The 23,412-nt window shown below is 35.5% G+C and overlaps 2 protein-coding genes across 5 annotated transcripts in view; both read right to left on the bottom strand.

The window, feature by feature from the left end:
* Positions 1-23,412, bottom strand: part of LOC5564467 (neurocalcin homolog) — a 497,420-nt gene that overhangs the window by 354,019 nt on the left and 119,989 nt on the right. The window lies entirely within an intron of this gene.
* LOC5564460 (neuronal calcium sensor 2) overlaps positions 1-23,412 on the bottom strand; it is a 403,811-nt gene that overhangs the window by 276,963 nt on the left and 103,436 nt on the right. Inside the window, exon 1 of one of the 4 annotated variants that reach the window (XM_021842112.1) lies at positions 2,034-2,308. The exons of the other annotated variants lie outside the window; for them this stretch is intronic. The gene's annotated coding sequence lies outside the window, so the exon portion shown is untranslated. Of the gene's footprint in view, positions 1-2,033; positions 2,309-23,412 lie in introns of those variants that run through there. 4 annotated transcript variants of the gene reach the window in all.

Genomic DNA, 23,412 nt, shown 5'->3' with positions numbered 1-23,412 from the left:
AATGCACTCAGGAAAGCTAGTGCTGTCAAAAAGGTAAACAAATCGGAAGATTCAGTTATGTGATGCAATTCATTTTATTAAATTTGTGCCGTTATGCATCTAACTGTTTTATTGGACTAGATTGTTATAATGAAGCCCGTTGTGCTTGATTCGTTGTACTGATGCAGAAAACGGTAAGTGATAAGTGCCTGAAAAATGAAAGCTTTTTTTCGTGTAGTTCAGCTGTTGTGTGCACTAGAACGGGAAGTTCAGGCAAGCATGGGAAAAATATGCTTTATACGGTAATCTGTTAATTCTTCGAGAGGAATATTTGTCAATTCTATGTTTGCGTTCTGATTAATCCATAATTCACTACATGATTATCATTATCAACATAATTATATTGATAACCACAAGCAGACTGCATTCCAATAACATGCATCAGACAGTTCAGATTTAAGAAGGCTTTAACATGACTTAGTGTAGTCTTAGAAGTTTTACCCATGCCTTGACAAGACAAGCAAGATGAGGTTTTATGTTTAGGTTTTAATAGACACTACACAGCTCCTTCGAAATACAATTTATTATCAACAAATGTGGCCAGCACATAAGTTTTAACGGTAGCTCTTGTAGATATCTACAAAGCATTTAAAAGTGGGTTTACCCGAAAAGAACGTTTGGCACTTTGCAATGCTTCATTAAATCTGTTAGGAATGAATACATCTCTAATAAAACCTCCATAAATAACATCTAAGATCAAAAAGCACTGAAATTGTTACTTGGGATAGAACGAAATGCATCTAATGGTTCTCCTGGAATCTTCTTAAAGTATTATGCCCGTTGAATATGGTTCCGGATAATATATACATGATTGAATTTGTAAATAAAAACATGACTTACCATATTTTCCGGAATCAGTTTTACGAAAATGGCATGGCTTAATACGTCCGCCAGTATTCAGTTTCCAATTGGTTCTAGTTTCTAGGAAAGTCGTCAACATAAAGACATCAATACTTGACACTGCACAAAAATACAAGTGACAGAAGAAATATGACTGATCTCAATTTGCTCAATTTGCCTATCCCTTGAACAGTACCATATTGTTCTTTATGGTGTGAAATAGATTAAGTTCAACATAGGATGTAAAGCCAAAGTAAAAAGATAATATGAAAACAATTTTACACAGCCCAATAAAACCTATAGATTTGGTAGTTTATTTGAGATTGATGCAGAGAATTACATAGTGGGGCAGATATACGTAGAAATTCAGCTGCGAGACAGTTGTGCGTAGAAATTCAACAGTGGGACAAATTGACTTGGTATGTTTTTCATAGATTCTCCGAACAAAGTATATTTTTTGAAATGGTTTTCTAATAATATAGGTTAAAATAAACTATTTGGCTACAAAAACTCAAAAATAACGAAAAGTTACATGGGGCAATCATACGTATAACGGCAGCGTAGGTCTACATAAAACTAGACAAAAATCTAACATCTTGGAAAAATCTAATACGTTGGTTACTCTATCCGTTTTTACTAATTTTGACATTTAAACATTTGTTATTGTATGAAAAATTTGAACAAGAGTTACTAACGAACAAACTTGGTTGCCATTCATAAATTTTGTACACCCTTTACTATTGATAATCATTCTGGCATATGTTGAGAGCAAAAGATTCAAAATAGAAACTTCCTATTTTAAAAAGAATTTCTGTCTTCTTAAAAAATCAAATGATTATGTAGGTAACGATTGCAATATGAATATAAATGACTGTCGATCATCTTATAGTGCAATGTTACGACACCTATCTGAAAAATTCGAAAAATGGGATTTGAATAATTTATACCAAAACAAAAGTACAACCCTAGGACACATTTCAAAAACAATCCCCGTTCAGCCAGCCCCTAGAGCATTACATAGACAGAGAGTGAGTACTGATAGTCGAGACCAGGTTTGCCTCCCTCCCGTGATCCATCATACAAACACACACACGCGCGACTACTGGATGCAGAAAACCCACCCTCCAATATGGCACCAATACCACTAGACAAACCTTATTTTTTCCTCTGCTCCACTATCGAAGTTAACACTGGATCACAAAGAACGGTCAGTCCTTTTGTGAAATTGGTAATCAAGCTTGCAAATTCCGCACAAAATATCTACAATAAATCACTGCCACCACCCTCGAATCGAAAACTTTGTCGAAAATGCGTTCCACTGGACCTAGATACTCTATCTCCGCTAATCCCGTTTCTACACAGCGCAACGAATCGACCCGAGAATAGCAAAACTACCTGTCAACTACCATTCAGAGCGCGGAATAAGGTGGAATACCGACGTCACCACACCAACAGATACATAGACCGAGAAAAAAACGGAAGCTGCTCCTCTCAGGAGTCCTCGGTAAAAAGCTGGCGAAGTTGGAATATCCTGCTAAGACTACCGCTCGCAACATGATAGGTGTATGGGTGAGAAGAGCCAACAATAATAACACCCTCCAGTCCAATTGGAGCTGTGTTGCAATGAGAGTTGGTGGGTCTTAGAAGAGATGCGCCTCGCGGATGCGCATTGGGGAACGCTAAAAGTCCTTCGCAGTCAGTGCACTCATACAATCATGGAGCAAATGTGTGCTTTCCAACAAGGACAAAACCAGAAGAAAAATGCCTTTTGGAAACATCCAACTCGGCGAAAGTTTTCAACTATGGGAGCTTTCTGTAAGAAGCTTTTCGGCAATTCAAACGATTCGATGGAGACGCTTGGTTGACGATAAGCTAACTGATGGATTTGTTGGACGAGTTGTTGGCACTCACTCGGTTGCTTGTTCTATAAAGCGATGACAACACACGGAGAACTAGACATTCGAACCGATCAGCTTTCGAATGAGCCGACTAAGAAGGTCGATGCAAGGCGTCGCGGGATGATATCATATGTATGTACGCAGGGCACAAGGGTACCGTAATCTGTAAATCACAGCTGGAGAGCAGGGGTTTGCCAAAATGCCATAGTGTAATGATGTCATGCAATGCGGATGCAGTTCGTTGGGAAATCTTCTTGTGAGGATGGATGAAATAAGCAACTTCAGGGTGTCGTTTTGTTGCACATAACAACATTTTGGATTTTTTTTAGCATATCAGGGCTGATAGCAATTTTAAAATAGGAACCTTAGAGACACCTTGCTTCGAGATACATTACTACGAAGATTTCTTGAGGGGTTCATTTAGTGATTATTTACCATCCAAATTCCTCCTGTTTTGGATATATCAAGAATACAATCTGGATCTTTCCAAGGATAATCACATACATTACCTCAGATATTGTATCAGACATTGTCCTAAGATTCTTGCAGATGATTAGGTGACAAAACTTCGAAAGAGAAAACGTCAATTGTCAAAACAGCGAAAGAATAAAACGTCGAAGGGACAAAACGTCGAAAAAAAATAATTGAAAGCAAACATATATTTCTTAGAAGAATGATTCTATTTAAAAAAAATCACTTTGTGCCAAAAATTATTCATAGCATATATATTCGAACACGATGTGACAAAAGTAATCTGGAAAATATTGTTTTCTCAATACAGCGTTTTATCTTTCAACGTTTTGTTTTTCGACATGTTGTTCCTAAGTCCTTTCGGATATTTTTCAAACCAATACTTACTTTTTCAAATCAATATATCAATATTAAGCATGGAGTTTCATTAATATGAAATTGTGAGCTGAAAAGTCTTCTTGGTAGCCAAAACAAATTATGGGGTAGTTAGGATTTTTAAAAGAAATCACGGACTCCGGGAACAGATCTGGAGTGGTGTTTATAACACATACCTCTCACGCCTGGGTTCGTATCGAAATAATCCACTTAGAGATAGTCACTAGTCATGGTCACAGTGACGACTTCTTTTGGAAAGGAACTGAAGCCGTTAGTCCTGAGATGAACTAGCCTAGGGTTGAAAATCTTGTGAACAAATATAAAAAATATGGACTTTTGAAGAAGTTTTGGAAGATTTCCTAGATAAATTGCTAAGATAATTGAAAAAAAAGAAGAATCAATCGAATATCTGGATAACATCCCGAAAGGTTTTTCTGAATGATATCTTTGAAAAATATCGGACGGGATCCCTAAAAAAATGGAGTGTACTCGTTCTATAAAATGGGGGTGACTATGCGTCTAGGGGGTGAGATTGGGTGAAAACGGAAAAATATGTTTTGTGAAATATTTCAGCTAATAACGCTGATATTACTAAAATAAATAATTCATATGTTAGGGAACATATTATTACACATAATTCATTACAATATACATTTTTAGAAATAGTAGTTTTTGTGTACTGCATCAATAAACTTGCATGTTGAAACTAGATAAAGTTTACAACATTAAATTTCTCCTGTACAAAGTATCACGCATGTACTCTAGCCTCTATCGTTGTATTAGTAGAATGTTGAAAGTCTTTTCATTACACATCACAGGTATTTTCCGGAATCTGTTTGATTTTCCCACAAAAAAATCATTTTTTTCGGTACGATGTCTAAAACATTGAAAATGGGGGTGAGATTGGGTCAAGCAAGAACGATAGTAAATGAAATTCCAAGTCCACTTTTTTGACATTTAACGGTGCCGGGTGTTCTCTTTTTTCATTAAGATGTGTTTATTCTTTCTAAATACAGCATCTCTGAAACATCAAACAAGTCTACATGAGTATTCCGTGCATTGAATAACAATACAACGCATTTTGACACCTTCTCAAACCAGCAACTGTGTTTCGTGCGCAGCAACATCGTAAATTTTTATCAAAAGGGTATTTTTTTTCTAAATTTGATTATTTATAAGTGTTTTCATATAATAGAAACATCTCACGGAAGTACAAATGAATTGGATTGCTGAAATACTGGGATTATGACGTCAACTTCTGCCTGAAATTTATTGATCGTGGAATGTCGCACCGAAATTTAACTATTTGCGAAAGTTTAAAATAATCACTGTTTCAGTACACCTTTGGGAAAACTGGAAGGGTTTTATAGCAAAGGGGATGAGACTTTAAAGACAATTTGAGGGAAAAACCAAGAAAATTTATGTAAACTTGACGATATATGTTGGGTTTACATATTTTTTCTCATAGCTCTTCAATTTTCAGTATAATCTTTCTTTTAAGTGGGTTTATCATACTTGTGAAACATCTTAGATATCTTTTTGTCTTGTTTGCATCGTTTTTTGTCAATATTTTTCAGTTGTGAATGGTTTTGAAATCATATTCTCAAAAACAAGTTATTTCAATTACAGTGACCCAATGTCACCCCCTCTCTGGGGTGAGATTGGGTCATTTTTCATTCACTTGTGGTGCCGCTGTGAATAAATATTTGTCTTAAATTTTTTGAACAGTTGTTAATGTACCATCAAAGTACATACACAACCAATTTGAAGTTTATTGGAGTTAAATTGCGATAGTTATTCAAAAAATAAATCGCACATATCCCTTTTTGACCCATTGTCACCCCCAACGACGGTACTGAAGAAATTACTAGAAAAATATCTTAATGACCCTAATGATAAATCACAGGCCGGATTTAAAAAAAAAAATCTTGGCGAAGTTCCTAATAGACATTCTCAAATAACCCTTCGAGAAGATTTTGGAGCAGTTCTCGTGTGTAACAGTGGATGAAATGACATAGGAATTCTTGTAGGGTTTCCAGAAAAAAACATCATAGAACGAATGTCTTCAAAATTCTAGAAAACTTTGAGGATTTTTTTGGGAGAATTTCTGTAAAAATTTTTGGATGATCTCCAAGAGTTACAACTGGAGAATTCAGTTGAAGGATTACTGAAAAATTATCTAGAGGAAATCATAGAATATCCTCCGGAAAAACATTCAAAGTAATCCCTAAGCATATAACAGGAGCTATGTAGTAGCGTTGAAGGGCTGAAGATTTTGCTGGAGCAAAATCTGGTGAATAGAGGAATTTGAAAACCATCTTTGAGAATTCGCTAAAAGAAATTCTTGGACCATTGGCAGAGGAATCTCTAGAAGGTTCTCTAGGAGTTCCTGAAGGTATTCCAAAAGAAATACTTGGAAAAATCACTATGATAATTCCTGAAGCTTTTCTTGCAGGAATCTGAGAAGAAATTCTTGAAGAATCAATAGAAAAATTGTGTTATAGTCTCTGAAAAATTCTTTGGAGCTTGTAGAATTTGGCATCGGAATTGAATGGAAGCAGAATAAGACAAAAAGGGACTTAACAGACCATTTTGATTAAAATAGAGATTTCAGAGATTTTTCATAGAAAGTATACCCGGCAACGCAGCTCTACTCAAATTTGAGTTGTTTCAACGCAAAACAACGCAAAGAAAAATTTACTTCAATTGGGTTTATCAACGCAAAATTGAGTTCATTCAACCCAAGATTGAGAATAATGAATTTACCCAAATTTAGCTTATTGGGCCAAACTACCCCCATTGGGTAGGTGCAGCTCTCTCTATTTTTGACAACATTGGTGGGGAAGAGAGAGAATACCGAGAGATTTAGGGTCGAGAGAATTATCGATATACTTGATTTTGGGTAAAGTGAACTCAAAAATTAGGTAAAATGGTTTTTCCGTGTAGGCTGTGACCAGTCATGTAAATTATTCGATATTGTGAACAATTAGAGATTATGTAGTGTTCCTTAGAGCAAATCAATTTATAATATTCCCACAAAGCTTTACTTTTTAAATGTATACCTCAAAGATTGAGCCAAAAACATTAAGATTTCTAGGTGACGCAAGCGACTTGAAGGTGAACTTTTCAATTACAAAATATGAACTTCAGTAAAGTTTTCATAACTTTGTTATTTTCAAACCAATTTTGAATCTTTTTTGAATTCTTATCAATATTAAATCTATGAAAAAATTGTGGAACATCAATTGCGCCGGTCGAACCGTACCTTCTATTGTGTTTCGTTAACGATGCACACTAATTAGATGAGCAGAGCGAACGAGATGCTCTCTCTTGTTGGCTCTCGCGAGTTTTCCAACCCCAAACCCACACGGAGGATGCAGTTTTCCGCCCGGTTACTGTGACGACATATGGTCGGCGTTAGGTCAGAGTGGACCAAATGACATTTTTCATATTTTGAGAAAAATGGCTTTAAAGTTTAACGCTCTGTATGGTGGTCCGATAGATTTTGCTCCCGGGTTCGCGCGTGTTTTCGTCGCCGGAGATTTTTTTTTTCCTGTTTTGGAGCGTCTTGCTGGGTAGTGCTTCGTGAAGCCCAAGCAGGACAGTTCGGTTTTGCTCCCGGGTTCGCGCGTGGTTTCGACGCCGATTTTTTTTCCTGTTTTGGAGCGTTTTGCTGGGTAGGAATTTGAAAAGACCCAAGCAAGACGGTTTGTTTTCGAGACGCCAAGAAGTTTTGCTGTCAGTGTCAGTTTTGTGTTCAGTCGATGATGGTAATGGTAACTGGTGAATTCGTTTCATGCTTATGATAAAACATTTTTTCTTGCAAGCGTAACTTTTATGTAATATTAAAACAAACTTTGTATGGTTCGTCACTATAAGTGTCGGCTTTTTTCTTATACAATCTCAATATACATATATTTTTCTCTTTTTGACATTATTAAAAATTACCTTTTGAATTGTTCGACATTGTGAATGTTGACGTATTTTTTTAAACTTCTACCATATCGAGACAAAATGCACAGTAATACTCATATGTAATTTTCAAACAAACTATGTATGGTTCGTCACTACAAGTGTCGGCATTATTCCTGTTTCATATGATTTAAAATATACACATGTAATTTTCAATTTTCGTCATTAATAAAAGTCTTTTGAATTGTTCGACATTATAGATGTTGACGTGTTTTTTAAAGCTTCACCCAAAACTAGCTTTCAATATATGTCGTATATTTCCCCCTTGTCCATGGATCGCATCACCGACCAGGGGTGACTCCCAGATCTTTTCCTCCCTCACTTCCCGTGGTGATTGTGGAGATGCAGAGGTATTCTCGGTCTCTAGAAGCAACAATCATTACACCCTAACATTCCTTCCCCATCCCAACTGACTGTGAGGACTTGGCCGGCGCCGTTATTGATCAATAATATTAGATCTGCTAAAATTGCACTTTGAGAGTAAGCGGAAACTCCCATCCCTTATTCATTTGGATCCCAGTGCAATTCTTGCCAGTTCCGATCAATCACGGAGTAGCAACCATTGACATGTACAGTTAGTCTATGCTATGCTAATAACTTAGTCAAAACAATTTATTATTCAAATGTGTTGTATACACAGCTTAAAAACAAGTAAAATGGCTACTGAATCATGTAAAAGATTAGGAATCGGTTCCACAAATTTTAAAAACAAATATTTTGAAAAGAATGACGCTAAAAGCTTTAAAATTGGTTAGAAAATAACAACACTATAAATACTTCATTGAAAGTCATATTTGATAATTAAAAAATTCACGTTCAAGTCGCTCGCGTCACCTTTAAATCATAATATTTTTGGCTCAAATTTTGAGGTTTCTCATTTGGTGTGATTTGAATTCAAAAGAGCACACGAATTTTCGGTTTTAAAAACTTTTGAGAAATAATAAATACATGCAAAAAAAAACTAATCCAAGAACAAGTTTTTGATACCCAGATTTTCGGCAGACTACGTTGGACTAGTTGTTGTAATACCAGAAAAGCGGCCCTGCCGAAGATTCAGAATATAATTTTGAAGGTAAGGCATTGGATCTTGCAAGGCATCTGCAAACAATATTATTTTGAGAGGTCCTCAGATTTATACGAAAAAAATGCCAGTGGACAGAATTACTGATTATCTCAAAATAAATCCATTCAGGAAGAATGGACGATGGATTCGCCACGAAATCTCTCAAGTGAAATCCTTCAAGAATTAGAGCAAGAAATGTGTGTGTAAATGGAAAACTGAATTTAGTACAATACCGTTTGATTCCACTGGAGTTTGTATCCTTTGACAGATACGTGTATTTCGACCTCAACTGTAAGGGCGTCTTCAGTGTCGTGTAATAGACTCGACTCGAAGCTCGAAGATTTATTAAGAAATGTTTGCCAATTGATCAGATTTTCATACAAAGCAGTCCAAAATTGGATGAATGGATTGAAAATTAATGCTCTATCCGTACTCCAGCAGTTTCCGAAATTTGTCAGAAAATATTTGCATATCTTTCTACGAATCTTCAGCGATTTCTCAACAATTCATTTTTAATGCTTTTGTGCCATAACCCTGAATTCCACTAGCCCGAAGACCATTAACACGAATACTTTTCTAAAGCATTTTGCAACAATATTTTTCATTCTGAATTTCTCCAATAATCAAACCAGAAAATTTCAAAGAATACTTTTTTGTAATGCCCTAACAATTTCTTCAACAATGTGGTACTGTAGTTTATAGTATCATCTTCAGAAATTTAAAAGCAATTTCTAGAGGAATGTACATTGAACATTTTTCCATGCGAGAAGGTAGGAAGCTCCCTATAATTTCTCAAGGCATCATCGAATTCTTACCAGTACATTCGAAGAAATGTAATTCGGGTTCATGGTATTCAGGATAAAAGATTTTGGAGTTCTCAAATATGGTGAAGAATCACATCTTTTGAACGCCCAAACCAGCTAGCGCTATTTGAAAAATGGTCTAAAAATCGAAAGAATCGACATAAATAATTAACAAAAAAATTAAATGATCGGAGTTCAGACCCTGGTCTATCAAGTGAAAACCACGAACGTAATTTCTCCATCATCTCACCCGACTTGATTTGAACATCGTTGAACATTGTTAAAAATGGATGAAATCGGATTGGATTATGTCCAACATTGAGTACATAATTAGAATTAAAGTTGAACTATTTTACATGATTTTTTACTGATTTGTGCATTTTTTCCCCTGGGGTTTTCTTCTCTGTCTGTAGCGTGTAAGTACAAAACTAAACTGCCCTTCAATAAATCTTTATGTAGTAAGTTTATAGTAAGTTTTATGAGAAAGATTAACACAGAAGCATGAAGATTTTCAATTATCGTTTGGTTTCAAACTCAATTGTGGAAACGTCATTGTTCGGAATTTGAGATGAAACGGTAATAACTCTAGGGAAACGTAGAAAATCACCTATAAAGTAGCTATCGTTTTTATTCGAGTTACAGTCACTTATGGCCAATAACTAATCAAATAGCATGTTACAAATCATTCTGTATGAAACATTAGCGTAATCAAGCTTTGAAAACACTTTCTTTTCGAGTGGTTCGTACTCCGGATAACTTGTGAATAGCATACTCTGAAAAGTCTAATCTTTGTTTAAACTCATCGAACCATTAGACAGACGTCCAAGTCAGTTGAGCATTTTAAATTTACACACATATCTATGGAAAATACTCATGAAAACGAACTTTCAAATGGGTAATTTTTGAAACATTTCATATGAAATGTTTCCCATACAAAATAGAGTGTCCGGAATGCGGATCAGGATGGTACTCAAAATTTAACATGAATTGTGTTGATTCATTTACAATACCTGATATTTAAATACCTTTCGTTTAAACTTTGTGTTATAACTTGAAAAGTGTACAACTTCAACAAAACATCTAGCACGAGATTCAAATAACATATATTGCCTGTATCGACCTATTTTGATCCACAATTCAATAAAATATACAGACCGTGATTCACTGCCATTGAAAAATGCAACGTTTGCCTTTTGCTTGGATGACCGTTTTTGTTTCGCGCAATCAAGACAATCTCGCACTCATCGGCATTTCCTATGCCGTCCTTTTTCAATTCGACCGGTGCCCCAAATCGGTAGCAGCGCAGAAAGACGTGCTCGATTGCCTCTGGAAACCGTCTGGGTACTGCATTGACAGATTTTTTAAATCCTCCAGACCACCAAACAACGCTGATTGACTGTCGGGGAATAAACCAACAACCGAACCAGGTTACTATTCAGTTGAATAGGGTTCTAAAGGCCTAACCCAATTTGTCAAACGCTTCAGCTTAGGCCAGAAATACATATTTACACATTTTATAAATGTTATGCATTGGTTTCAGTCCAAAAAAACATATTTTTCTGATTTTTAGATTTTGCCACATTTGATTTAAACTTAAATTTCTGATGAAATTTGTTTTCCGCGTAGGTACAGTTGTGTTTAGAATAATAGTAGTGAAAGCCGATTTTCATACAAAATGCTCAACTTTGGCATGCTGTAACTTTGTTTCCATATGAGCAATCGGCATGAAATTTTGGCAGTGAACTACAAATATGCTCAATTTCATTATTACAAAATCTGAAAATTTTCACACTACCGGCTAAAAAGTTAAGCACCAGGTGAAATCGCTCAAAATAATAGTAGTTTTAATAATTTAAATATCTGCTGTACTTTGAGTTTTAGAATTTTTCTTTACACATCGTTTCAGCCATTTCCACCCAAGCTTTAAATGTATAGACAATACAGTTTTTTACTAAATTTTTGCTGAACAAAAATTTACATAGGGGGGTCCCGTAGCCTCGAGGTTACGCTTTCGCTTCGCCAAGCGGAAGATCATGGGTTCGATTCCCAATCCCCCCACACAAAAACTCCGTCCAGCCACCAGAAGACGCCGCACGAAGGACCGTGTATTGGGGAACACAACCATCCTTCGTCAGTATCGGATGGTGACTGAGACACACTGACCCTCTTTGTAGGCTGTTGCCTCACACGACACGGAAACATGGCAAAATGAACCACCGCACACCAATGGACTTCGATATGGATATGGATTGGACGAACGACAGCACTCTCCTCTACCTGCTCGGAATGAGAGAAATAGCAATATGAACTATAAATAGATTGATACTCGGCATAGTAGTGGCCAAGAGCACGGAGTGCCTATCAAATAAAAGTAAGGAAAAAAAAATAAAAAATTTACAAAAGAAAAACTACTATTATTTTGAGCGATTTCACCTGGTGCTTAATTTTTTAGCCGGTAGTGTGAAAATTTACAAATTTTGTGATAATGAATTTGTGCATATTTGTAGTTCACTGTCAAAATTTCATGCCGATTGCTCATATGAAAACAAAGTTACAGCATGCCAAAGTTGGGCATTTTGTATGGAAATCGGCTTTCACTACTATTATTCTGAACACAACTGTACCTTCCGAAATGTCAGATAGGAACATTTTGATTCAAATTCAAAACCCCTGTGGCATTTTTGCCAACAATGTAAACGTCAAGGTGTCAAAAGTGTCAAGTTTATAAATTTAACTCATTTTTTAAATCGAAATATAATAATAAATTAGTTGCTATTCGAGCAGAAAAATTACCAAAGCAGAAGCAAGAACACGCTATATAATGTCAGGCTTCCCGAAATCTCACGACCGCACCGATGAGACCGTGAGCAATGCGATCGGCTGTCGCATTTCTCTTTGTATTATCGAGAGCGACACAAACAGAGCGTACACAACTAAACTGTTATGAGTGCGACAAATCGCATGCTCTCAATATTCCGATGTGTCTCACAAAGTAAAATCTCATCGCAACATTGTCGCAATGTGTACACGTGCTTGACTGCACATGTGCCGTTTCATGCGCTATCCGATATGTGACATATCTCATGCGCTGTTCATGTGATAGGTACTGGTTTCAAAGCTCCAAAAACTTAGCGCGTTATTTTTGTTTTACAACGGTTTGAACTGTATGGGGCTCTGCATTGTTTCGATTTTGTATGGCATTTTGACTTTTACTGGCATTGTTGTTTACTAATTTCATGAAGGAGCGAAGGAAAGCGAATAATCCTTGTGCACAGCCCCATTGTACGAGACGTTCCACAGTGCGTTGAATGCAAGGAGATGCGAGACAAAAATCAAATCTGTAAAATCAAGCCATTTCAGCACCTCAGTATGGAAGGGAAAGTTGTTCTTAGCTAAAAGAGCTGTAATTTACATAAATGACATATTATATAAACATAATCGCAAAACTGTCTCAAGCACCAATTTCATTATTTTCCATGAACAACCCTGTAAAATGTACATAAATTGCTCATAAAGACGCAAGCAAACATGTCACTTTTACGCCTTTATGCTCAACAATCGTATATATTCCGGTTTTCAATATAACAATTGAACAAAATCTTGGGAACTACACATAATATTTTATATTATTTTTAACACAAATTTGCTCTGGTGTAGAGTCTGGTAGCCAATACAACATAGGATTAGAAGATTTTATATTTTTTGCAACTGTATCTTTCAGACCTTATAAAGAACACACTTAGAAACAAGTCCCGAACAAAGCTTGAGATCATTTTGAAAACTTATTTTGATGTTGTAATGTCGCGGATTTTGATAACTCAGTTGGTTGTCATTTTGGTCGTTTTAACGGTTAGAATATTAAAACGGAGAGCAGAAATGAAATCAAATTGAAAACTGTTTTCGCTATCAGTAACAGCAAATTGAAAACAGTTCTGCTATCAATGAGGACAAATTGAGAACTTACTGAGATATTAATATTTTTGTTTGATACCAAAACAAGCCTGCAAAAAGATGAATGCATTATATTGTTTTATGTCATAGCTTTTAAAGATGAAACAGTAATAATATATAGTTATATTAAACTGTTACATAAAAAAGTAAAATAAAAAGATAATAAAACGAAAACAAAATATGATATTGAATATAATAATATCAAATTGATATCAAATATTGACATCAACTTGATGCTGATAACAGGATATGTTTTCGGCTTGCTTTCTTTTTGATGTTGGATTTTATTACGGGTCTATGCATGATATAGCGTGAACACGTTAGTTTTTTATGACAAAATCAACGTGCTGATTCTTCAGATTCAAATACAAATTATGGTGTTCTTGTCTCATAAAATATATTTACTAACCTTCAGCCATGTTTACTTAAGATTTTAGTTGAATAGATTGGGACAACAACAATTGAAGTACGTTTCGTCTTTCAAGATTGTTCCGTTTTTTTGTTCTTCATTTGTCCCGTTTTGCTTATGGTCAGCCTAGTCACAGTTTCGTTACTCGAGAAATTTGATGTTAGATGCTTTTCTCCATACAAAATAAAATAAAATTACTTTTGCTGATCAACTGTGGACATGGAAGAAAAATGCAATCCATTGATGAAATCCCATACGACAAACTGCGAGCCAAATCGCAGAAAAAATATTGTGTGGAGCGAGCTACTTTTTTAAGTGCACACATGTTCGCATGAATTCTGACAAAATCTTTTTTTTTATTACTAGAAAAACCAATTGCTGCTAAATATTCTGACGCTGGATATTTCAAAAGTCCCTTTCGAAATTATGTAACAATCTTACCAAGAATATTTTGAAGGATCTATCGTAATTTTTTTTGTAGACTGTGAGAATGATTCCAAAGATAAAAAAAAACACTTTCAGAATCAGACTTAGTATTATTCAAAATCCAGCTTAGGATGTAGTGAGAGCATGACTCAAAATTTATGAAAATTGTCATCAGGCTTTTCAGTGTGTATTTTAAAATAAATCTGCTAAAAAATCTATCATTTAAGATTCTATCAAAATCTTGAATAAGATTACAATCTTGCCCAGGATTATAAAAAAAAAACCTGTTCGAATCCCACCTAAACACGTGGATCCATAAAATTATGTATCCATAAAATTCCACGCGTAATGAGCTTCTTCTGCTTCTTGGCATTAACGTCCTCACTGGGACAGAGCGTGCTTCTTAGCATAGTGTTCTTATGAGCACTTCCCCAGTTATTAACTGAGAGCTTTCTTTGGAAAATTTGCAATTTTTCGCATTCGTACATATATCGTGTTACAGGTACGATGATACTCTATGCCCAGGAAAGTCAAGGAAATTTTCTTTACGAAAATATCCTGGACCGACCGGATCTTCCGGTAAACCCCCAAGTGGCCATAGCTGATCATAAAGCGTTCGAAAAATTAGTTTCGTCCTTGAATGTAGAAAACTAGTGAAATAAAAAAAAATCAACGAGAATTTCCAAGACATCTTCCATAATAAGGCCAGTTTTAAGGACGTTCCGGAACGTTCGGGGAACCATACAGTAGCCAACTAGAGTCACATGGTGGCTTTAATACTGATGGCAAGTTAAAACAATGAATTTTCAAAAATTGCGGCGTTGTGGGATAAGTTACGCGAATTGTCCACTTTTCCGGATATTCCGGATCTTCCGGTGAGCCCCCAATGGCCATATATGGTTTTATGCCCTCAAAGCATTGGCTGTGTCTATGTATGTTAAAAACTAGTGAGATTGAAAAAACCGCGGCTTTCCAAGTTATTTTCAACGATTTTACCACTTTTACGGATGCTCCGGATCTTCCGGAAGGCATATTTCAGTTTTTCAAGGAAGCTTCCGTGAAAGTGACTCCTTAAATCACTTGAATATCTTTCATGTTGCACGATTGACTGTTGCTACAAAACTTGAGTTGTTAAATGACAGTTTAGTATTATAAAACTGTTCGGGAAAGGAAGTTGATCAATTTTTTATCCGACTTGACCCAGGAGGACACCGGAATAACTCCGGCCACAGGCAAAATTTTGGACCACTTTCCCCAGCATAGGAAAATAGAAGAGTTTTGATTTCATATAGTGAAAGAAGTTTGCAAATCGAAAAGAATAGTAGTTTACGGAACAAGTTGCAGAATAATGATTTTTACAGCACGAGTCGTAAATTTATCATACGAGGCTTGCCGAGTAGGATAATTACGACGAGTGCTGTAAAAATCGAGTTCTGCAACGAGTTACGTACAACATTTTTTGCAATTTCGTAGAAGACCACTTGAGGGTATCAGAAGTCATATCGAAATGCATTTACCTTTATTTTACAATTTCTGAAAAATTGTTTTGTTATGATTCATTACGCAACTCCAAACAGTTGCGTAATGAGAAAGCGTTGCGTAATGAATCATTACAGCACTGGTTTCAGTTGCGTAATGACTATTCCCGAACTGCATACTTCAGTGCAGGAAAGTAGGCCATTTCATGACAGATTGGCATGATGAAAAACAGCCTATTACGATGAGAAATTGCAAAAAATAGCTTTACGAGAATTTTTTGATTTATTTTTCTTAACCCGGTTGGATACGGGTTAAAATCATAAATATTGGATTCGAAAAAAATAGTGTAAAACTAAAACAGATTGGAAGAATAGTGAACGGGTCAAAAAAAAAAGAAAAGTGTTCGAGACCTTCGCGGCCGCACGAAATTAAGTCGTGGGTTAGACGCGGCCCGCAAGCTGAACATTTGGCAGTAGCGTGGGACAAAATTCAGATTATCGCTTCAGTTCACTTTTTGGATTGCATTTGGGTCCCATAATCGCTGTGCAAAATTTCAGCTCGACCAGTGAAACTATAATTTAACGCCAGCCGTTCAAAGTAAAAAAAAAAAAGTAACGTTTACTAAGAAAAATCGTCAGAAGTCGCAAATTGTCCTCTATAAAAATTCTAGAAATAGTCCTCGATAGGTACTTTTACGATGAAAAACATTGCCGAAGACCACGAAACAATCCGACACTTGTGAAAAAAGTGATTCAATGAAAACCAGCTGTCAAGGTGACGTTGATTATATAATAACAAAATTAGGCAAATTTTCAAATAGTAAATGCTTGATAACTTTTTTCACAAGGATCGGATTACTTTGCGGTGTACTTGTATTGTCAGTGTTCTCGGTGATTTCGAAAACATTCCAGTTCCGAAAATGCTCCTAGAATACCGATCGGCAGTCGCTCTTCGTTTACTACACATTTATGCAGCTGCCTCGTACATATGGAAGGCTCATGAGCTAAGTCTCATGAGACGATACATGCGCTACGGTGGCATGCGGTTCACACATTGCTAAATGCGACAAACGATGCAGTCGCACAGCGCTCGGGTTTCCTATGTACGTGCGATGCGACAAACAAGAAAAGAGAGAGAAGAGAGAAGTCTCATTTCAAGCACACGTCAAAACGATGATCGTGTGCTTCTTTTCGGTGATTCTCACAAACAAAGTCTCACGCACTTGAAGCCTGTATAATGTTATTGAATAGAATCAATATTTTATTCAAAATTAGGACCCTATTAAATCTCCATTCTCTTCGAGTCTGGACTCGAGCACAAGCCAAACCAAACACGATCAAGCTGAAACTCCGCGAGCGCATTTGTTATGCAGATTAACCACGTGTTCGCTGATTGTAAACATTCGTATTCTATGGGCGTTGGGGGTAGTTGTCACCGCATACCGCATTCACGCGCCGCACCGTAGAAACAGAAAGTAATCAGATCCAGTGGAAGCGGCGATGGTGTCGATGATGATGTTGATGCATTAAGGGAGTGCGCTTTGAGCGAGTGCATAGTTATAAGTGCATAACACAGCTAGCTTTTCTTATCTAAAGAAAAAAAAATCATCAAACGATGACGACTTAGAATCAAGAAAAGCTGAAATTCTTTTCAGTCATCCAGTTAACATAGGGTGCAGAGCTACTTGGGCACTTCCGTGATTCACTTTGGCATGGGAAGTTTTTCTCGGCTGAATTGTCAGAAACTTTGCAACAAGAAACACTTCAATACAACTCAATGTGGCCAAATATGAGCTCAGAAACTTTCAAAAAACCCCACTGCCGAAGTGAATCAAAAGTGCCAAGGATAGGATCTGGCTCTTTATTTTCACATGCCTTAAACATTGTAAAATCTGCAGCACCTTTACTTGTTAGATTTTAGTGAAAATTTCAGAACTTACCAAAAAACTTCTATTTTAAAGTACGGGAAATTTGGGATTATAATCCAAGAGGTCCCAGAGTTGTTCCGGATTGTCTTGGGACACAAAACTTGTCCACACAAAAAATTCAACACTTGTTTAAAAGACCTAAGACTATCTGACTATAAAGTTGGTGTTTTCGTTCTGATTTTTGTCTGATAGTTGTCATTGTAACAAAGTAGAACGCATTGAGGACGTTTGCCAGCTTGGATCTGCAATCTGCATTGAACAATAATCATTTATTGTTCTCTTACCGATAAACTTCACATAACAATTTTTTTTTTCAAACACTCTATTACGAGTATTCTCCAAAGAATGCACCATTACATTGCAAAACAAATCTCATTTCACCTCTGTCTTTGGTAAAAGTGGCTTGAAACCAATTTAAATTCTCCAACCGCTTTACAACCATTAGATATTCCAATTTACCATGAAACAAAGCTGCCAACCATAGAACGCTGCATATGTAATCGACCGAGGCAAGGACGAACGTCTTTTAACCCTATTTCAAACAATCTTCTAAGCACAGCGCAAGGAAGCAAGAAGCCATTTCTCTCCAAGTCTGCTCCAAGTCAGCCAGTCTCCCCAGAAGCTGCACCTCCTTCGAAACATGACTCAATCATCGTACAGCCCTTTCACAGAATTTGTGGTCCCGTTTTGCCTGTCAACGCTGTCAGCCACTTAAACTTCCCTGGAAATCTGTGAGCAAATTGAATTAAAACAAATGTTTATCTTTTCCCTTGGGCAGCCATCTCACACTCGATGGTGGTGCTGCTACTTGCAGACGCAAATCTGCTGAACCCCCACAAGAAGATAAATACCCCTCCCGTGTGCTTCCCCAGGATCTTCCAACTACAGTGGAGACCCGATTTTGTGACACTGTCGATGCATTTTGAGCTGACAAAATGGGGAACTTGAAAAAATGGGAACATATTTTTTGTTCCTGTGTTTCGATTTTCGTTGTGTTAATTTTTATGTGTAAACCACATGGTCTTATGGAATAAACTATTTTTGAATTATTGCTTTTAAGTCAACATTTATGAAATGAAAAACGAGTTCACTGCTTTTTGTTTTCCAAGTGGATAATAAGGCCTATATTGATTCAAAATCTGAGTAACGAACATCAAGTTCATAACAAAACATCTTCACTGAAAAAAAACATCTTTGAAGATTAATGAAATATCATAAAAAAAATTCTCCAGTTATCAACTCTTTTGCCCTAGTCTTTGTCTCTAATCGAATTTAAAAGCCTGTAGTCCAATATATATACTTTGAGGGTCCAAAATATATTTGGGATGTCAAAAATAATGAAAAACAGTGCTTTACAATGGAATTGTTTTTGTCATATTTTTACTATACATGACCATGAAGACATTTTTATCTCATAGAGGAAGTTTTTTTCTACAATTTGACATATTCATTGACTTGGTTACGCAATGCAATTAATAAATTGAGACAAAAACCTAAAACCACTTCCTTGAAGGGTCCGAAATATAATCGTTACTCTATATCATCATCTAGAGTTGATTTTAACGTAAACATGGTGAGACAGGACGAAAACAATTTATTTTATTTTATTCTTCAGGAAGAATGACAAAATCGGGTCATAAAGCTAACAAAATCGGAGATAGTCAAAATCTGGGTTAGACATGATAGGAGGCAGACAAAATCGGGTCAACACTGTATCCGTATGCGGTTTGAGAGTTATCGTCATCGTTACACAAATTCAAGCTCAGAATGCGTTCCATTCTCCGGTTCTGGTTTCGAATCTCCTTCGCCACCAACACCACCAACGAGAAAAGGAAAAGTACAGAGCCGCATAAAAGGACCATTCGACGACACTGAAGCTAATCAAATTAGCATTCTCCGGATGCTGATGGCAGCAATGAAAAACTTTCACCCACCGAGGGACGGTTGCGGAAAAGCTCGTCGTTTAAAACCGGTCAACTGTGCGCTTCCGAGTGGGGTTTGTCGCTGGCATACACACACACCACACACGTCCATACGAATGGTGCAAATTTGTTTTTCTTATAAATGTACTAGCCATTCATTGGCCCGGTCTACTATTGGTTGTAGATCCGAGCGGACGGTAATGACTGAAAGGTATCAATTCTTGAAAACGATACTGAATTATCGAAATCTGGAGTCCAAGTGACCAGTTTCAAATATAACGGGCATTACACATATTCATTTTTTTGTAGTTAATTGATGTTTTTGATGATTTAAAATTATTTATGTTTGATAAGGTTTATTTACTCAAGTTTTATAAAGATTGTAATGTTTAGCATTCACATAACAGTTTATGAATAGACAGATTCATTATTGGAATAATACAGCATTGATGTCGTATTCTATTGATCATAAAGCTTATAGGTATCTAATTTTATCAAAATCAAAGCTTATTGTCATAATTTGCTTATATCACGTCTAATGGTAATTCCTTCAAAAGGACAAAATCGTCCCCGAAGCTTATGAAAAATTGACATGCTGTTTAGATTTTTTGAACTTAAGAACAGCCGCACTCTCGGCCACCAGCACCACTTTGATCAACTTTTGTCATTTACGATAAGAAACGTTTTCTTAGTAAAAATTAAAATTTTGTGAGAATTTTTACTTTACTTGTATTTTTGAAAGTGCTGAATGAAATTTAGATAGGAAAATGTCTGATATTTAAGCATGATGTAAACAAAATTTTGAAAATGAATTTTTATTCGTTCGAGAAATAAGCGATTTAATTTTGAAATTCCAAAAATTTCATGTTTGGCAATACTATAGCCAATTTTTCTAAAGTAATTTTCCAGCTTCCTAGCGAAATATTTGAAGAATATCTGAAGAGTTCCTCACATAATCATTGGCGTGTTTCAATAGGGGTTGGATGATTCGTATAATTTAATGGGTGAACGTATCCCATAATGGACGTTTGCCATAAATAGAATCATATAACTGATTATAATCCAACCATGCCAATGACATAGTTTTCTTTAAGTAATCAGCATATGTCATATAACCAATTCTTAGCGGATTTATTCATCACCCATGGATGATTATTTAAGGTAAACCTGAAATGTATAAAGTTTATTGGATTCCAACAAAATCCTTTTCAGAAGATCTTGGGCGGTTTGCTCTTCTTCGTAGTCATGTGCAGGATATCATAGTCGTGATTGTTTCAAGTTGTGACTGTTTACGTTTCCAAGATCTCATGAAGATTTCTCCAGAACTTTCTAAAAAATTTTTTATAAAATCAGGCTCTTCTGGACCAACACATCTGTGTAGTAAACATGAATCAGCAACAGAGAGTTTCCTAAAAGATAACGTAGATCTGTTTTTTGTTACAGATATTTTTTTTTTTCAAAGTTAAAACTGAGCTAAACAAAAACAAATATTCCAATACACAAAAATAAATGTTTCGATGAATTTCTTTTTTTGTAGGAAAATTTTAGGATAAGGTAACTATGGCTTTTATTGGTGGTTTTTCATGCATATTTTGAAATGTCTTAAAAAAGAACCTTTGCAATATTGCAGTGAAATGGAAGTGGTAAAATTTTCTGGATTTCCATATATTTCCTAATAATTATGAAATGGATGAAAAAGCGTTTTCAGGATCGTCAAACGTTTATCCAGAATTTCATAAATTAATTTCAACAATTTCATAAATAACAAGTGATTTACAATGAAACACTAACGCATCTATATAAGGACCATAAGTGTATCGATAGGCACAGTTTAGGGAAAACTGATACAGAAGTCAGTAATTAACAGAAGATAATTGAACATTTGCAATTACAAGTTACTAACCAGTTGACCATTTTAATAATTATCGATTATTGTCATTTGAAGAGATATAAAGATCTTAAAGTTTTCTTGATAATGGGAAATCAATGAAAACGATAGATTTGCTGATACTAAAAAGTTATTCCATGACCCCTTGATTGATTAGCAAGTCGATGATATTTTTTGACGCACCTAGACCGTACGAAGTGATTCTTTGTGATTTTAGGAAACATACTTGAACAACAAGATACTAGCTTAATTTCTTGTGGTATTTGAACTTACCCATTTGGTAAATTCTATCACAGAAAACTATTCTTGCAGGTTTTTGAACTGCATCACTTCTCGAAGAAATGGCATTCGGTAAAAAAAAATGATATGGAAACTGGCGTTCGGGGAGATGACATTCGCGGAAACGTCATAGGATGAATTCCATGTCAAATCGGTCGATCACAGAACTCGACCATCTTCGTTACACAGTAAATTTTGCACATGTTTTTGGTATGGCACAATAAGTATTTTCCGTAGAAAAATCAACCATTTTGACTCGAGAATAACTTTTGAAAATGGCCTATGAATGTTTGCATGCAATTTATTTGAAAAATTCTAACACCAAAACTTTTGATTTCAAAGAAAAATGTTATATAAAGAAGTTGTAGTGAACCTTTTGGGCTGCAAGAAAAAAATATACACTGAAAAAATCTATAATAAAACTTAAATTTGAAATTACACAAAAACCCAATTTTTAATATTTTAAATATTTTAAATTTTTACCAAAGAATCTTGATAGTTTGTTTTGGATGTTTTGGACAAAGTTTTATGATGACGAAATATTTGATGAAAATGTTTTTTCTAAGAACAACTTTTGGTCGATTTTCAAAATTTTAATTTTTTGTCAAAATAAATACGTTTGGTGATACAATAAGAATATTGAAGTGGTTCTAAACCATAATGATTATCTGGAAAACATCTCTAGAAGTAGCCAATATAAGTTTTATTTTTGACTTTTTCATTGAAATAAATAAAATATTTTTTCAATGTATATTTTTTTCTCATAGCTCAAACGGTTCACAACAACTTGTTCATAGAACATTTTTCTTTAAAATCAACAGTTCGGAGTTACAATTTTTCAAATAAGTTTCATGCAAAACTGTATAGGCCATTTTCAAAAGTCAATCTTGAGTCAAAATGATTCATTTTTCTATGGAAAACACTTATTCTATCATACCAAAAACATGTGTAAAATATTATCCAAATCAAAGATTATCGAACATGATTTTTATTTATTTTTCGACTCATTTTGGATGGAATTCGTTAGAGGAAAAGTAACACAACCAGACGATCTGATTATGTTATTCCCTTATACCAGAACCTTCATTCATAAAATTTAATATGAACATAAGCATGAGCATGGAAGACCATACAATTCGTAGCTGCTACTCCATGATTGAACAGAACAATCAAATTGGAACAGAACCAACAGACGCAGCTTGGGAGTAGCTTATGTACAATTTCGAGAATTCCAAACATTACAAAGTCAATAACGGTCTTTTTGGTCACCAGGAAAGGGAAGGAATTTTAGTTGACATGCATTGATACAAAATACCGAGTATACCTCTGCATCTTCATGGTTCTTACCGGAAGGAGTTTTTGCTTGTGGACCGATTTAGAAGCTACAAAATTTGGATTCACCTTGGTAAGTTATGCAACTCATGTAACCTCAATTGAAAAAGTCATCTATTTACATAGATTGAGACTAAATATAGAATATGATCACGAACCATTCCAAGATTTTGTAAATACAAAAACATGTGTTTTGTGATTTCAGGATACAATCGTTAGACAAAGCCTTTTTTTTTTGTCTAACGACCGTAACATGAAAACACAAAACACATGTTTGCGATATCCATTATTATTAACAACCGAGTATATCTCTACATCGCCATGATTATCACAGGAAG

Source organism: Aedes aegypti, chromosome 2, assembly GCF_002204515.2.
Source record: "Aedes aegypti strain LVP_AGWG chromosome 2, AaegL5.0 Primary Assembly, whole genome shotgun sequence".
Classification (NCBI taxonomy): domain Eukaryota; kingdom Metazoa; phylum Arthropoda; class Insecta; order Diptera; family Culicidae; genus Aedes; species Aedes aegypti.
The sequence above is the reverse complement of the archived record's forward strand: the minus strand, read 5'-3'. Positions and strand labels throughout refer to the sequence as shown.